Source organism: Oryx dammah, unplaced genomic scaffold (genome assembly GCF_014754425.2).
Source record: "Oryx dammah isolate SB20612 unplaced genomic scaffold, SCBI_Odam_1.1 HiC_scaffold_26, whole genome shotgun sequence".
Lineage (NCBI taxonomy): Eukaryota > Metazoa > Chordata > Mammalia > Artiodactyla > Bovidae > Oryx > Oryx dammah.
This window is the reverse complement of record NW_024070210.1, coordinates 6,781,626-6,800,832: the sequence shown is the minus strand read 5'-3', so window position 1 is coordinate 6,800,832 and position 19,207 is coordinate 6,781,626.

The following is a 19,207-nucleotide window of genomic DNA, read 5'->3' as shown; positions in this document are numbered from 1 at the left end:
CAGGGAGTGAGCCTTCTTAGACTTAGCAGAAAAGTAAATTTAAGCAGAAACATAATAGCCCTCCTCTGCCTTTTGTCATGCTTCAGTGTCCACGGCTTTTGTGACCCTGAGTTCTAGGCAATAGTAGACCAAGCAAAGCTCTTCTGAAGGCAAAAATGATGACTGACATTCAAATTAGGCTTAACATTAGCTAGAAAGCAAAATGAATGAGTTTTGATGAATTACAAAAAAAATGAACTATAAGTTTATCTGGATCTGAATAAATATTGACTTAGGGGACTTTTCAGATGACTTCTCAACCATTTCTACTAGAACTGTGGCAAGGTATTTTCCTTAGATTTCAATCTTATATTTTTTTCAAAATTCAGAAGCAATTTCAGATCAATCTACATTTAGATTTTGTCTTTAGCAAACTTTATTGGATAATAAGAAAAGTGTTATTCTCAACATTCCTTTTGTAAAAAAAAATTAAAGCATGAAATATGTTAAAAGGAACATGCAAATATGTCTGGATAGCTTATTCTATTATTTGAACTAGCTTCTATTTCCTGCAGTTTCTGAATAAGTCATCAATGAAGAGGATCATGAATCCTTAATCCTTGAAGTATTTACTTATTTTTTTTAATTCAAACTTTACTGAGATATAATTGACATGCAACATCAAGTTTAAAGTTTACAACTTGTTGACTTGACACACCTACCTATTACAAAATGATTACCATCATAGGGTTAGGTAACACTTCCATCATGTCATATAATTACATTTATATTATGTGGTGAGATAATTCAAGGTGCAATAACTTAGCATCTTTCACATATACAGTACAGTGTTATGAGCCTTAATCATCACATCTATTAGATTCCTAGAACTTATTCATATTACAACTGGAAGTTTATACCCTTTCACCAACTTCTTTCCATATCCCCATCCCTCAGTCCCTGGTAACCACCACTCTACTCCGTTTCTGAATTTGATCATTTATCCATGGAATCTAAAAAAGCCAGTCAGTCAGTCAGTTCAGTTGCTCAGTCATGTACGACTCTTTTAAACCCCATGGACTGCAGCATGCCAGGCCTTCCTGTCCATCACCAACTCCTGGAGTTTACTCAAACTCATGTCCATTGAGTCGGTGATGCCATCCAGCCATCTCATCCTGTCGTCCCCTTTTCCTCCTGCCTTCAAACTTTCCCAGCATCAGGGTCTTTTCCAATGAGTCAGCTCTTCGCATCAGGTGGCCAAAGTATTGGAGTTTCAGCTTTAGTGTCAGTCCTTCCAATGAACACCCAGGACTGATCTCCTTTAGGATGGACTGGTTGGATCATCTTGCAGTCGAAGGGACTCTCAAGGGTCTTCTCCAACACCACAGTTCAAAAGCATCAATTCTTCAGCCCTCAGCGTTCTTTATAGTCCAACTTTCATATCCATACATGACCACTGGAAAAACCATAGCCTTGACTAGATGGCCCTTTGTTGGCAAAGTGATGTCTCTGCCTTTTACAAGCTGTTTAGGTTGGTCATAGCTTTCCTTCCAAGGAGTAAGCGTCTTTTACTTTCATGGCTGCAGTCACCATCTGCAGTGATGTTGGAGCCCCAAAAATAAAATCAGCCACTGTTTCTGCTGTTTCCACCTTTTTCATGTACCTGTTGGACATTTGTATGTGCTCTTTGGAAAACTGCCTATTCAGATCCTCTGTCCAGTTTTTAATCAGGTTGTTCTGCTTTGTTTCTACTGAACTTGTAAGTTCTTAATGTATTTTGGATATTAACCCCTCATTAAATATATATGATACGCTAATATTTCCTCCCATTCTGCAGGTTGCTTTTTCATTCTGTTGATCATTTATTTTGCTGAGCAGAAGAAGCTTACTTGTTTTTACTTGTGCTGCTTGTGCTTTACCTCACATGTACACCTGTGGTGGATTCATGTCAATCTATGCCAAAACCAATACAGAATTGTAAAGTAAAAATTAAAATAAATAAATAAATTTTAAAAAAATCACTGCAAAGATCGATGTGAAGGAGCTTTCCGTGTCTGCTCTAGAAGTTCTACAGTTTTAGATCTTATGCATAAGGCATTCATTCATATCAGATTAATTTGTGTGAATAGTGTAAGACATAGGTCTAATTTCATTCTTCTGCAGATGGTTAACCATCTTTTCTAACACCATTTATTGAAGAAACTATTCTTTCTTCATTCAGTATTCAAAGATACCTTATCAAATATTAGCTGATCATGAAAGTGATAATTTATTTCTGGGCTGTTGATTCCACTCTGCTGTCCTGTGTGTCAACTTTTACGCCAGGGCCATACTTTGATCATTATAGATTTTCCAGTATATTTTGAGATCAGGAAGTGTGTTTCTTCCAGGTTTCTTCTTCTTTCTAATGATTGCTTTGTCTATTTGTGGTCTTATGTGACTCAGTACAAATTTTAGTGAAAAATGTCATTGGAATTTTGATAACCATTGCATTATATCTACAGATGGGTTTTGTAGTATGAGTGTTTTAATAATATTAATTCTCCTGACCCATTAACATGGAAAACATGTCCATTTGTTTGTGTATTCTTCTATTTTTTTGATCAAAGCCTTGTATTTTTCAGTATACAAATAGATTTTTCACCTTTTTGGTTAAATTTATTTCTAAGTATTTACTGTTTATTGATGCCATGTGAATGGTTATGCTTTATTTCTTTCTCCAGATGTTTTATTGTTAATATATAGACATGCAACTGATTTGTGTATATTGATTTTATATCTTTAAACTTCACTGAATTTATTAGCTCTAAGAGATTTTTGGCACTGTCTTTCAAAATTTCTATATATATAAAATCTCACTTGCATCCAAAGATGATTTTTACCTCTTCCTTTCCAAATTGGATGGCATTTATTTATCTTTATCACCCAATTTGTCTCATTTGAAATTCCAGAACTATGTTGAATAAGAGTGGTGAGAGTCGGTGCTCTTGCCATCTTCTTGATTTCAGAGGAAAGGCTTTCAACCTCTCACTGTTGAGTATAATGTTGGCTATGGGTTTGTAATGCATTGCCTTTATTTGAGGTGTATCCCTACTATACCCAACTTGTTGAACATTTTCATCAGGAAAGGACATTGTTTTTTGTTAATTGTTTTCCTAAATCTATTCAAATAACTGTATGACATCTAACTCCATTTTTTTTCATTTTGTACATTATACTTATTGAGTTGGATATGTTGAAACATCCTTGCATCACAGTGATAAATCTCACATGATCATGGTGTCTGATCCTTTTCACATGCTGCAGAATTCAGTTTGTTAATGTTTTATTGTGAATTTGTGCATCCATGGTCATCAAAGATTTTGGTCACCAGTTTTTCCTTTTGTTGTAGTGCCCTTATCTGCCTTCTGTATCAGGGTAATGAGGATCTTATAAAATTAGTTTGAGAGTCTTCTTCCTCTTTAACTTTTTGGAAGAGTTTGAGAAGGGTTGGCATTAATTCTTCTTTAAATATTTGGCAGAATTCACCAGTAAAACTATCTGGTCACAGGTTTTTGTGTGTTGGCAGGTATTTGATTACTGATCTCCTTAATTATCATCAGTACTCTCAGCTTTTCTATTTGTTCATGATTAAGTCTTGTTTGCTTGTATATTTCTCAGAATGTATCCGTTTCTTCTATGGTATTCACTTTGTTGACATATAGTTGTCCTTATTAATATTATGACTAAGATCTAGGCTTACTGTTGCTGGAGTTCCTGGGTTCCTGCAGGAGCAGTGGAAGGAGGCTGTGGGGAGCGATTCAGGTAGATTGTCTGCAAGTGATGAATATTTAACAGATGAAAGCTGTTAAAATCTGTGGGAGATTCACAAAGGCTATCCTCACCAACCCAGACAGCATTAAAAAGCAGAGACATTACTTTGTCAACAAAGGTCCATCTAGTCAAGGCGATGATTTTTCACAGTAGTCATGTATGGATGTGAGAGTTGGACCATAAGGAGAGCTAAGTGTCGAAGAATTGATGCTTTTGAAATGTGGTGTTGGAGAAGACTCTTGAGAGTCCCTTGGACTGCAAGGAGATCCAACCAGTCCATCCTGAAGGAGATCAGTCCTGGGTGTTCATTGGAAGGACTGATGTTGAAGCTGAAACTCCCAAAACTTTGGCCACCTGATGCGAAGAACTGACTCATTGGAAAAGACCCTGATGCTGGGAAAGATTGAGGGCAGGAGGAGAAGGGGATGCCAGAGGATAAGATGGTTGGATGGCATCACCAACTCAATGGACATGGGTTTGGGTGGATTCCGGGAGTTGGTGAAGGATAGGAAGGCTTGGCATGCTGCAGTTCAAGGGGTCACAAAGAGTCGGACATGACTGAGTGAATGAACAGAACTGAACTGATACTCACCATTCAAGAAACTAAGATCACGGCATCTGGTCTCATCACTTGATGGCAAATAGATGGAGAAACAATGGAAACAGTGGCAGACTTTATTTTCCTGGGCTTGAAAATCACTGCTTATGGTGACTGCTGCCATGAAATTGAAAGACACCTGCTCCTTGGAAGAAAAGTTATGACCAACGTAGACAGCGTATTAAAAAGCAGAGATATTACTTTGCCGACAAAGGTCCATCTAGTCAAAGATATGGTTTTTCTAGTAGTCATGTATGGATGTGAGAGTTGGACCATAAAGAGAGCTAAGTGCCGAAGAACTGATGCTTTTGAACTGTGGTGTTGGGGAACATTTTTGAGTGTCTGCAAGGAGACTCCAACCAGTTCATCTTAAAGGAAATCATCCCTGAATATTCATTGGAATGACTGATGTTGAAGCTGAAGCTCCAATACTTTGGCCATCTGATGCAAAGAGCTGATTCACTGGAAAAGAGCCTGATGCGGGGAAAAACTGAAGACAGGAGGAGATGGGACAACAGAGGATAAGATGGGTGGATGGCATCACTGACTTAATGAAGTTTGAGGAAGTTCCAGAAGTTGGTAAAGGACAGGGAAGCCTGGCATGCTGCATTCCTTGGGGTTGCAAACATTCGGACATGACTGAGCAACTGAACTGAACTGATACTCACCACTGGTTCCTTCTTCAGTGACAAAATCTTCTGTTTTTATCTGCAGAGTGGACCTCTATGAACCACATTTGCTCCCACCACATACATGCTAAGTTGCTTCAGCTGTGTCCCACTCTTTGAGACCCTGTGGACTGTAGCCTGCCAGGCTCCTTTGTCCATGGAGTTTTCCAGCAAGAATACTGGAGTGAATTGCCATGCCCTCCTCCAAGGGATCTTCCTGACTCAGGGATTGAACCCACATCTTCTATGTCTCCTGCATTGGCAGGCAGATTCGTCACCGCTATGAATAGCTCCTGCTTCTCTCTAGACAATTTTGTACCATCTGTAGCTTTATGTATCTACCACCACAGTCAAGATATGAGCAATTCTAGCACAAGAATCCCTCAGGTTTCACTCTATAACCACACTCTCTTCCCACTTTCCCTAAATGATAGCCATCACTAATCTAGCCTTAATTTATAAAATGTTGTCATTTGAAGAACGTTATAAAAATGGAATCCTAATCATTCTATGTATCAATAGTCCCTCCATTCATATTGCTGAGTAGCATGCATGGTATGTTTTTACATTTGTTTAACCATTCACCTGTTAAAGGACACCAGTATTGTTTCCAGTTTGGGTTTATTAAAGATAAAGCTGCCCTGAACATTTGTGTATAGGTTTTAGTGTAGACAAATCCCTATACATGGATGCTTTCGTCTCTGTAATAGTTTTCAATTCTCTGGCATAAATGCACAAGAGTACAATTATGGGGTGCTACAGTAATTCCACAGGGCTTCCCAGGAGGCTCACTGGGAAAGAAACTGCCTTCTGATGCAGGAGATACAGGAGCCACAGGGATTTTTTTTTTCTGGAAAACCCATGGACAGAGGAGCCTGGTGGTTTACAGTCCATAGGGCCACAAAGAATCGGACACAACTGGGCAACCAACTGAGCACACGCACACGTAATCCCATGCTCTGTTTTAGGAGCAAATGCCAAAGTGTTTTCCAGAGTGGCTGTGCCATTTACATTCCCGTCAGAAATGTGTGAGGGGACCAGTTTCTCCTCAAACTTGCCAGTATTTGTTATTGTTGCCTTTTAAAAAATTTAGCTGTTCTGAAGGTGTGTAGTGATACATCATCATGGTTGTATTTGTATCATTTTGATGGGTAATGGTACTGAATATATTTTCATCTGCTTGTTTGATATACATTTATGTTCTTAAAGATAAAGAAATTCTGTCAAAGTTTTTTTTTTTTTAATTCCATATTTCCTAACTGGGATTGTTTTCAGTTCAGTTCAATTGCTCAGTCATGTCCAACTCTTTATGACCCCATGGACTGCAGCACACTAGGCTTCCCTGTCCATCACCAATTCCCAGAGCTTGCTCAAACTCATGTCCATAGAGTCAGTGATGCAATACAATCATCTCATCCTCTGTTGTCCCCTTCTACCTTCAATCTTTCCTAAAATCAGGGTTTTTTCCAACGGGTCAGTTCTCTGCATCAGGAGGCCAAAGTATTGGAGTTTCAGCTTCAGCATCAGTCCTTCCAATGAACATTCAGGGTTGATTTCCTTTAGGATTGACTGGTTGGATTTCCTGGCAGTCCAAGGGACTCTCGAGGGTCTTCTCTATCACCTCATTTCAAAATCATCAGAACTTCAGTGCTCAGCTGTTTTTATGGTCCTACTCTCACATCCATACATGACTATCGGATAAACCATAGCTTTGACTAGATAGACCTTTGTTGGCAAAGTAATGTTTCTGCTCTTTAATATGCTGTCTAGGTTGTTCATAACTTTTCTTCCAAGGAGCAAGCATCATTTAATTTCATGGCCACAGTCACCATCTGCAGTGATTTTGGGGCCCCCCAAATAAAATCTGTCACTGCTTCCACTTTTCCCCCTTCTACTGATGCTTGTCATGAAGTGATAAGACCATATGCTGTGAGCTTAGTTTTTTGAATGTTGAGTTCTAAGCCAGTTTTTTCACTCTCCTTTCACCTTCATCAAGAGGCTATTTAGTTCCTCTTCATGTTCTGCCATTAGAGTGGTTTCATCTGCATATCTGAGGCTGTTCATATTTTTCCCAGCAATCTTGATTCCAGCTTGTGACTCATCCAGCCCAGCATTTAGCATGATGTACACTGCATAGAAGTTAAATAAACAGGGTGACAATATACAGCTTTGTCATACTTCTTTCCCAGTTTTGAACCAGTCAGTAGTTCCATGTCCTGGTTTCTTGACCTGCATACAGGTTTCTCAGGAGATAGGTAAGTTCTATGGTACTCCCATCTCTTTACGAATTTCCCACAGGTTTTTGTGATGCACATAGTCAAAGGTTTCAGTGAAGCAGATGTTTCTTTCTACAACTCCCTTGCATTTTCCATGATTCAACGAATACTGGCAACTTGATCTCTGTTCCTCTGCCTTTTCTAAATCGAGCTTGTACATCTGGGGATTCTTTGCTCATATACTGCTGAAGCCTGGCTTGAAGGATTTTGAACATAACCTTAATATCATGTGAAATGAATGCAATTGTGTGACAGTTTGAACATTTTTGGCATTGCCCTTCTTTGAAGCTGGAATGAATACTGATCTTTTCCAATCCTGTGGCCACTGCTGAGTTTTCCAAATTTGCTGACATACTGAGTGCAGGACTTTCACAGCATAATCATTTAGGATTTGAAATAGCTCAAGTGGAATTCCATCACCTCCACTAGTTTTCTTCTTAGTAATGTTTCCTAAAGTCCACTTGACTTCACACACCAGGATATCCTGCTCTAGGTGACTGACCACACCATCATGGTTATCCGGGTCATTAAAATCTTACTTGTATAGTTCTTCTGGATACATTTCAGGAACTGAGATCTGCCTTGTCCAATAGTTCCCATTTTCTAAAGCAAAATTTTATAATTGCACATGCATGCTGAAAATCTTCTGCTCTCTTGCCATTTCCCAGAGAATCCTTTGCAAATATGCCAGTGTAGCCTTTGCAGCCTTGCATTAGCTTATCTTTAACTACTTGCTTGGTTTATCTCTCCTTCATCTCATTCTAGAACATAAACTCTGGACAGTTCTTAATATCTCTGCTAAGTCTTTACAGAGTCATTTTTTGTCTTTGAAAAACAATTTCCCCATAAGTTGGCACTTTCTCACATACCACTTTTCTTGAATACCCTGCTTCCCTACTGGCTAAGCGACATGCCTCTTTTGTGCTCTGATGATGTCACACACTGGTACCCACAAGTTCATTTTTATCTCAGCCAACAGGAATCTTACTTACTTCATAGTGTAGATGTCAGGAAAGAAAAATCAATAGCTACATTATTGATCATTGTCTCTCCAGCTCATAGCATAGGACAAATGAAGAAAAGGTGCTTAATAAGTATCACCTGAAATCATGAATTAGTGGAATAGCATATGATTCTTAACTGCTACTGCCTCCTTTCTCAAAAATATCTCTTGAGAAATAACTTCTTACCAAAGTCATTCGTTCGCCTAAAGTAGGTCAGGAAGCCCAAATAAGTGAAACTCTGTGTTTTCTCCCCTTTTATTTATTTTTCTTTTCTTTAATTTTATTGAAATATAGTTGAATTGCAATGTTGTCCTAAATTATTTTGTACAGCAAAGGGACTCATTTAAACATATATAGATAGGTTATTTTTCATATTATTTTCTGTATATGGCTTATCATAGAATACTGAATATAGGTCCTTATTCTTTACAAGCATTCATGTTAAATTGCTTCAGCTATGTCCCACTCTTTGCAGTCCTTGAACTGGGACCCACAAGGCTCCTCTGTCCATGGGACAGGAGTGGGTTGCCACGCCCTCTTCCAAGGGATCTTCCCAATCCAGGATTGAACTCATATACCAGACTCCTCTGTCCATGGGATTTTCCAGGCAATAGTCCTGGAGTGGATTGCCATTTCCTTCTCCAGGGGATCTTCCCAACCCAGGGATCGAACCTGAGTCTCCCGCATTGTAGACAGATGCTTTACCATCTGAGCCACCAGGGAAGTCCAGCAACTTCACATATATATATATGACATCTCATTATCCATTTTTCTGTCAGTGGATATTTAGGTTGTTTCCATGCCCTGTCTGTTGTAAATGATAGTGCTATAAACACAAGGGTGCATGTATCTTTCATACATAAAATTATACTGTTACACGCAACTCAATGGTTGATTCGACATGAGTGAGCAGGAGACACAAGGGCTGTTCCAGAACCCTTTATAATTTACATTGTGTGAAGATCGAGATCAGGGCACACTCATCTATAGTGAAGGAGAGCAGAACAGCTGTTAATTTTTGTTTGGCAAATGAGAGGGTGGTTGAGCAGAGAATAGAGGCAGTGCTGACGGTGGTGGTAGTAGGAGCTCCATGGTACCTCTGTGCAGTTTTGCTTTGCACTTCTCTAATAATTAGCAATGCTGAACATCTTTTAATGTGCCCATTGGCCATCTGTACCTCTTCTTCAGAGAAATGTCTCTTTAGGTCTTGTGCCCATTTTCAACTGGATTGTTTGCTTTTTGATGCTTTTGAGTTATATGAGTTGTTTGTATATTTTGGAAATTAAGCTCTTGTCAGTAACATCATTTGCAAATATTTTCACTCAGTCCATAAATTTTCACTTTGTTTCGTTTAACATTTCCTTTGCTGTGCAAAAGGATGCAAGTTTATGTCCCATTTGCTTACTTTTGTCTGACTTTTTGTGACCCCATGGACTGTAGCCCACCAGGCTCCTCGGTCCATGAGGATTCTCCAGGTAAGAATACTGGAGTGGGCTGCCATTCCTTCTTCCAGGCGATCTTCCCAAGCCAGGGATCCAACCCAGGTCTCCCATATAGAAGGCAGATTCTCTACCATCTGAGCCACCAGGGAAGCCCAACATTTCTTTAGTGTTTATTGTATGCTTTCTACTAGACGCTTCATAACTTTTATATCAATGAATCTTCCCAACTCTAAACATGTGTTGGAATGGAGAAAACAGAGATTTAGAATGGATTAAGAGATGTCTCCAAGGTCATACATCTGGTGAAGAGTGAAGTAGAGATTCATATATATATATATATATAAACTATTCTCCATGCTGTCTTTAAAAGATGATGTTACATCACAATTACTTTTGAATTTTAAAAATCCACAAGCTTCTTATTTGCTTCAGTTGTGTCCAATTCTTCATGACTCTATGGACTGTAGCCTGCCAGGCTCCTCTGTCCATGGGATTCTCCAGGCAAGAATACTGGAGTGGGTTGCCATCTCCTCCTCCAGGGAATCCTCCTGATCCAGGGACCAAACCTGTATCCTCTGCATTGTAGGCAGATTCTTTACTACTGAGCCACTAGGGAATCCCAAAAGCCACATAGGTGAAACTTAATACTTTTTATCAAGTTACAGTCCTTAAAAATTCATATAAAAACTGGAGAATGGCATTCAAACATGTATAATATTATGTAAGAAATGAATTGCCAGTCTAGGTTCAATGCAGGATACAGGATGCTTGGGGCTGGTGCACTGGGATAACCCAGAGGGATGGTATGGGGAAGGAGGTGGGAGGGGGGTTCAGGAGTGGGAAATTATGTACACCCGTGGCAGATTCATGTTGATGTATGGCAAAACCAATACAGTATTGTAAAGTAAAAAAAAAAAAAAATAGAGAAAAAAAATAGTGATGGAATGGTATCCCTTGGTAGTTCAGTGAGAAAAATATATTAAAAAATAAAAGAAAAGAAGAGGTAACATGGACAAAGGCAAAAGGATGTGGTGGATGGGACTGATTCACAGAGCAGTCTTCTAAATTGTACATGTTTCATAATCCACCTGCTAAGCCTTTTGCTATGTCACTTTAGACACTAAAATGGGTTTTTGTTGATGATTTGCTCTCAGTCTATTTGGCGGCCTATGTGGACACAACACATATTAGACCTTAGGATCTCAGTGTGTCATTAATGAACAAGAATTTTGGCTGTCAGAAAGAAGTTACAGAAAAAATTACAAAGTATCAATGTATTAGTCATGTTATTTCAAAGGTGTCTAAAAGAAATCTTCAACATATTTCCATTGTCTCTTTGGGAAGTGCTGATAGGTGTATGTAAAAGAATTCTTATTGTTGAAAATTTGTGGTCTTTCCAAAGATCCTTATCTAAACAATATTTTAAAATATATGTATATTTCAGATTATCCTTTTAGAATTCAAACTTATTGTCATCATGTTAACAACACAGAAGTTGGATAAATTTCATAATAAAACTCTGATCTCTGAGAAATCAAATACCACATGTTCTTTTATTCTCTGCATTTTCTATAATCAGAAACAGCCTCTGTCAGTCTTTGTTTAGTTTGATGAATAATATTCAATAAAAATTATAAAGCAATTTATAATTTTAAGGGTAAATAATAGGATGAAATTTAATATGAAATAAAAGGAAGCTAAAACAAATCAAGTTTTTTTTTTCTTTTTTTTTACTTTTCTAATTTCCAAGAGAAATACAATTTAATTTTCAATTAGCTATCGTTTTGGAAGGTAAAAGCAATATAAGACAATTCCTCAAGAAGAATTTCCAGAAAACTCATATCTAAAATACTAAAACTTGCTCAGTGAAATTCATCAAGCAACTGGCTACAGAAAAATGCCATTTAAATTATGATTTACCATACAAAAATATTACTCTATTTTAATGTACATAACCAAAGAATAAATGAATAAGTTATTCTGATATTATTGATTTTGCTATGAGCAGAAAGATGTTTACCAATCTCATTAATTCTTAATCCAAAAACCTCTGAGAAGTACTCCATAGTTTTTAGAAGTAATTGGGAAAAAAAACCCCACAGAATATAAGCTGTCTTTTATGTCTTGTTTGTGTCTCATCTTTGCTTCCCAAGTGTGTTGCACTCAGTAGGTGCTTCACACAAGATTTAATACTGCAGATCAGAAGTTGAGCTAACACAAAAACTGGCATCTGTAGATATTTTCCAGAAAAAGTTAAAGGGCCAATAAAGGTCATGACATTTTGAAAACCTTTCAAGATGAAGGAATGTTTTCTAAGGGGGAAAAAAAAAAATTCTGTTGTATAATTGCTTCCAAAACGATCATCTTCTTCACAAGGAATTTTTTTTATCCTTCTTCAAAACCCCCATTCCAAATTCAATGAAAATTATATTTAAATGTTTCTAAGAAATTTCTCCTGGTTTTCATCAAAATAAAATTTCCCCACTAAGTCAATCGGTGGCATACCAGGGAATGGACAGAGAAAAGATGCCATTCTTATTCTCTACCAAACTCTTTTTCCAATTCCTAATTTGAAGTATTGGGTCTGAATATATTTGGCGACAACTCACAAAAGATGAAATCTGTTGGCTGAGAGGTAACGTTATCTATTCCAGCTTAACGACAAACGCAAGAACATTTCTTTGTGTGGCTGCTATGGAGGAGGTATTTTGAGCAGCTGTAGCAGTGATTGAAATAAAAAAAAAAAAATGGAGGTCAAATTTATTCCAGATTAGAGGACTCAGCATTTGTAATATTCAACCAACACACCATAATGAGCACTAGGTTTCCTGTTTGCAATTTCCCACAGTACCAATTAGCATCACTGCAGTGGTACTCTCACTGGACTATTTTGGGGCAATGTTGGAGCCAGTCCTTGGGAAACATCTGCTGAATTTGAAACTCACTTCCTAAATCATACCACTTCTAATAATAATAATTCATAATGATATATATTAATAATTAATCACCCCAGCACACACTTTTGAGCACTTATTAGATGTAGGCATTGTGATAAACATATTGCTTGTTACGCAATTATTCCATGAGTTAGTTACATTAATATCCTTATTTGAAGGATGCAGGATCTGAGGCTATACGGGTAAACTGACCTGTCATTTACAGAGATGGTCATGGTGATTTTTTGTGGCATAGCTGGGAATATAACTGAAGAGTTTCTGGTATTTATGGTCTATATACATGTGACTGTCTCTCTTGTACTGAGAGACCCCTTCTCTGAGCTTCTTTGGTATTTATGGGCAGACAGCTAATATGATGCTTAATCACAAACTGCTTATGATATTATTTCTTTTCCTCATCCTATATTTTCTCATATGAATTGGACTGGCCAATAAAGTCATTTAGGCTTTCCTGTAAGATGGTATAAGAAAAGCTGAATGAAACTTTTGGCCAACCCAATATCCATCCACCAGCTTCCCAGGCAGTGCGTAGTAAAGAATCTCCCTGCCAATACAGGGGATGCAAGAGTCACAGGTTTGACCCTTGGGTTGGGAAGATACTCTGGAGAAGGAAATGGGAACTCACTCCAGTATTCTTACCTGGAGAATTCCACGGACAGTGGAGCGTGGCATGGGGTCGCAAAGAGTCGGACACAGCTAAGCATGCGTGTGTGTGTATATATATATATATACAATACATATTATGATAAATATAATACATAACATAAGCAACATGCCAGATAAATACTACTGAAAACAACTGTTGCCGTTCTTAGAATACAGAGTAATAGCAACAAGAGGTAAAATAGACAACTAAGTTTTAAGGATTATGACTTGATATCATATACCATGTGCTTCATTATATAAACAATAATAAAAATGCATCATGTCTTTTGCTGTGCAGAACTCCATCTCCCTCCTAAATGCACTATTATTTCCTTTGGGAAAGCTATTTTCCCCTCAGTTGGCATTCTTTCCTAGTGAGAATCATCCTCCTTCACACCTTCCACAGAGTCAGTTACCTGAGACTTTACATCTTCCCTGAGGCCCAGACAGTAAAGAATCTGCCTGCAGTGAAGGAGACCGAGACTCAATCCCTGGGTCAGGAAGATCCCCTGAAGAAGGGAATGGCAACCCATTCCACTGTTCTTGCCTGGAGAATTTCTTGGACAGAGGAGCCTGGTGGGCTACAGTCCAGTCCAGCTCAGTTCAGTTCAGTTCAGTTCAGTCACTCCGTCTTGTCTGACTCTGCAACCCCATTGACTGCAGCATGCCAGGCTTCCCTGTCCATCACCAGCTCCTGGGCTACAGTCCATGGGGTCGCAAAGAGTCAGACACAACTGAGCGACTAACTCTTTCGCTTTCATACTTTACATCTTGAAGGTTCCTGCAGCAGCCAGGAAGCCAGAATTGGCACAGCCTGTCCCCCTGCTCCATAGTCCTTCAGAGGTCAGACTTAGGGGCTCCCATCGCCAAGCCTGCTGTTCCAATTTCTCAGTGACCTTCTGGAAGGCTAACTTTTTAAGAATTCCCCCTTCTGTTTAAGTCAGTCACAGTGAAGCCTGAACTCCTGCCATGGCTATGCTAGTTGTGGGCATCAGGCTCTTCTTTTGACTCTTGTCAAGTCCTGAGTCACAGATGGACACAGATAGAGGATACCTCTGGACAGAGAATGTGACCATGTCTCCTTGTCATAAGCTTGCTACTAACTGGGGAAGTGGGAGAGAAAAAGAATCAGATGAGGCACAGTAAGAGTGCATCTTAAAATTTCTTATGAGCCCCAAATTTTTAAAAGGCGTGTATGAATTAGAGAATTAGTTACGAGTCGAAGGTGTATTTTAAAGCAGTTGAGTTAGTCTCTGTCTAATTCTCACATGTGTTTTAAAAATATGAACTTAGGGATCAGAGGATCTATGCTCAAGGTAAAGAATTGTCACTTATTCCAGGACAGGAAATTGGAAAGTCTTACTACCACGAGTGCACTTCATAATCTATACAATCAGTGGTAGACTCATCTTTTATCTAACACCCTAATAACCTATTATTAATTATTGAATATAACTTGAAGAAATCAGAATAATGTGTTTGTACCAATTAAACATATATTAATGTATATTCAGGAAATATGTTGTTTTTTAAAAAGAAACGCTTATATTTCTTCAATATGATTATTCAAATAAGAAATACATTTTAACACAATACAAAATGAGCACATTTGTTTGTACTACAAATATCCCCTTGCAGACCAGTAATGAATGTCTGTTACAAAGAGTTTCAAATGACTTTCATTGATAACAACATTTTATTCTGAGATGCTTTAAATAGTCCCCTACTGATTGATCACAATTTCTGTTTCTCAGCAAACTTTAACTTGTTATAATAAAACATTTGCTTCATGTGAAAGAATTTTAAACTACACATATATAAGATGTGAAAGAAGAAAGTGAAAAAGTTGGCTTAAAAAGCTTAACATTCAGAAAACTAAGATCATGGCATCCGATCCCATCACTTCATGGCAAATAAATGGGGAAACAGTGAAAACAGTGGCTGACTTTATTTTGGGGGGCTCCAAAATCACTGCAGATGGTGACTGCAGCCATGAAATTAAAAGACGCTTACTCCTTGGAAGGAAAGTTATGACCAAACTAGATAAGATAGCACATTAAAAAGCAGAGACATTACTTTGTCAGCAAAGGTCTGTCTAGACAAGGCTATGGTTTTTCCAATGGTCATGTATGGATGTGAGAGTTGGACTATAAAGCAAGCTGAGTGCTGAAAAATTGATGCTTTTGAACTGTGGTGTTAGATAAGACTCTTGAGTCCCTTGGACTGCAAGGAGATCCAACCAGTCCATCCTAAAAGAGATCAGATCTGAGTGTTCCTTGGAAGGACAGATGTTGAAGCTGAAACTTCAATACTTTGGCCACCTGATGCAAAGAACTGACTCATTGGAAAAGGGCCTGATGCTGGGAAAGATTGAGGGCAGGAAGAGAAGGGGATGACAGAGGATGAGATGGTTGGATGGCATCATCGACTCAATGGGCATGGGTTTGGGTGGACCCCAGGAGTTGGTGATGGACAGGGAGGCCTGGCATGCTACAGTTCATGGGGTTGCAAAGAGTTGGACACAACTGAGCGACTGAACTGAACTGATATAAGACGTTTCTGCTGGAGAGTGTAAAGAGAAATGTTAAATCAGGTTTTGTCTAATGATCACATATTCTGAATCAGCATGATCTCGGTTGAGATTTTTTTTTCCTGAAAATTTATTAATTTGTTTTGATATATTTTAGAAGTAAAAAAATCACACAGTTTACAAAAGTGATTGTTTTAATATTATTTAATATTGTACCCACTCATAATCTGATACTACAGATTACTAAATAATATAATTTGTAAGAAAGTCAAGTTAATCAGCCTTTAAAGAAGGCCAAAGTATACTGCATATACTGAGAAACTGCCATAGCTTCCCCAAAGTTGGTTAAATTCCAGGTGCTTGATGCAAGGTCACTGTGATCACTGCAGCAACACACATTTCTAAGGGATCATTTGATTTCACTAAAGGTCATTTTTCAACAATTTATGTTTGAAACTAAATGATGTATCTTTATTCACAGAGGAACACTTTCTGCAAGCTATTAAGTGAATCCTCTATTTAACAAATATATATCTTTGAAAAGTGTACTATCATCCATAGGAAAATACAAGAAATCAATTCAAGTCAATTATCATGTTGAGTAAGTATTTATTAAGGCTTATTTTGTACTGGTTACAATAGAGACTCAAAGACGCCAGGCTCCTGTGCCCCTGTATTCAGTGAGCCTACTTTTTTTCTATTTGAGAACCACACAGGCGTTTAAATACCTTCAGTTCAGTTCAGCTCAGTCCAGTCACTCAGTCGTGTCCGACTGTTTATGACCCCATGAACCACAGCACGTCAGGCCTCCCTGTCCATCACCAACTCCTGGGGTTTACCCAAATTCATGCCCACTGAGTCAGTGATGCCATCCAGCCGTCTCATCCTCTGTCATCCCCTTCTCCTGCCCTCAATCTTTCCCAGCATCAGGGCCTTTTCCAATGCGTCAGCTCTTCATATCAGGTGACCAAAGTATTGGAGTTTCTTCTTCAGCATCAGGCCTTCCAATGAACACCCAGGACTGATCTCCTTTAGGATGGACTGGTTGGATCTCCTTGCAGTCCAAGGGGCTCTCAAGAGTCTTCTCCAACAGTGAGGTAATGGTTAATGTGAACTGGCAAGTTAAGATAAACTTCATGGATATTTTGAATGGGTAGAAATGCCATAAGAAAAGACCAAGTATAAGAAGAAAAATCAATAAAGACACAAATACATTAAAAAGAAACACAGCTTCTGCTTACCAGGGAGGCAAGGCAGGTCAAAGATGACAAATGATGAGGCAGATGAGCTAATTTTAATAAAGTAATTTTATGTCACAAAAAACTAAAGTGTATACCTTAAAAAAAGCATTAACTTTTTTTATATGTAGAAGTTTAGAGAGGGAGAGTTCAATTTGCTGAAGATCTTTAAGGCAGAGCTTTTTAATCTAGTTGGTGAAACGGAGTGTTAAGGGTATCTGTGAACCCTCAAAACTGCAGGTAAAATTTATGTTTGAATTTTTCTACTTAGTCTGTGACTCCTCAAAATTGTAAATATTGCTGTAAGATAGTCCAGAACCCATAAATTTTCCCAATTTCAGTAAATTAAATGTCTATCAACTTACTAGCTAAAATCAGAAATCTGAGAGCAAATCTTGTCACTATGTTATAGATCATTATTTTATTTTCAAAATATGAAATCTTCATATGTCTATCTTTACTAATGTTATTTGAAACTAAATCACCATTTTCTTCTTATCTGGATTAATTCAATCGTATCCTTAATGGCTTTATCTCTTAATTATCTCTTCTCCAGTGTAATCTTTAAGAATATAAAACAGCTCTAAGCTCTGTCTTTCTTAAAAATCCTTCATTAGCCCAGAGGTAAATCCATGCACCTATAGACACCTTATCTTTGACAAAGGAGGAAAAAATATACAATGGAGAAAAGACCATCTCTTTAACAAGTGGTGCTGGGCAAACTGGTCAACCACCTGAAAAAGAATGAAACTAGAGCATTTTCTAATGCCATACACAAAAATAAACTCAAAATTGATTAAGGATCTAAATGTAAGAGCAGAAACTATAAAACTCCTAGAAGAAAACATAAGCAAAACACTCTCTGACATAAAGCACAGCAAGATCCTCTATGACCCATCTCCCAGAGTAATGGAAATAAAAGCAAAAATAAACAAAGGGGACCTAATTAAACTTAAAAACTTTAGCACAACGAAGGAAACTATAAGCAAGGTGAAAAGTCAGCCTTCAGAGTGTGAGAAAATAATAGCAAATGAAGCAACTGACAAAGAATTAATCTCAAAAATATGCAAACAGCTCATGAATCTCAATATCAGAAAAATAAATGACCCAATCAAAAAATGCGCCAAAGAACTAAACAGACATTTCTCCAAAGAAGACATACAGATGGCTAATAAACACATGAAAAGATGCTAAACATTACTCATTATCAGAGAAATGCAAACCAAAACCACAATGAGGTATCATCTCACACAGGTCAGAATGGCTGCTATCCAAAAATCTACAAGCAATAAATACTGGAGAGGGTGTGGAGAAAAGGCAACCCTCTTATACTGTTGGTGGAAATGCAAACTAGTACAGCCACTATGGAGAACAGTGTGGAGATTCCTTAAAAAACTGGAAATAGAACTGCCTTATGACCCAGCAATCCCACTGCTGGGCATACACACCGAGGAAACCAGAATTGAAAGAGACACATGTACCCCAATGTTCATTGCAGCACTGTTTATAATAGCCAGGACATGGAAGCAACCTAGATGTCCATCAGCAGATGAATGGATAAGAAAGCTGTGGTACATATATGCAATGGAATATTATTCAGGTATTAAACAGATTTGAATCAGTTCTAATGAGGTGGATAAAACCAGAGCCTATTATACAGAGTGAAGTAAGTCAGAAATAAAAACACCAATACAGTATATAAATGCATATATGTGGAACTTAGTAAAGTAATAAACCCTAGTAAAGTAATGTTCAAAATTTTCCAAGCCAGGCTTAAGCAATACGTGAACCATGAACTTCCAGATGTTCAAGCTGGTTTTAGAAAAGGCAGAGGAACCAGAGATCAAATTGCCAATATCTGCTGGATCATCGAAAAAGCAAGAGAATTCCAGAAAAAACATCTATTTCTGCATTATTGACTATGCCGAAGCTTTTGACTGTGTGGATCACAATAAACTGTGGAGTATTCTGAAAGAGATGGGAATACCAGACCACCTGACCTGCCTCTTGAGAAACCTATATGCAGGTCAGGAAGCAACAGTTAGAACTGGACATGC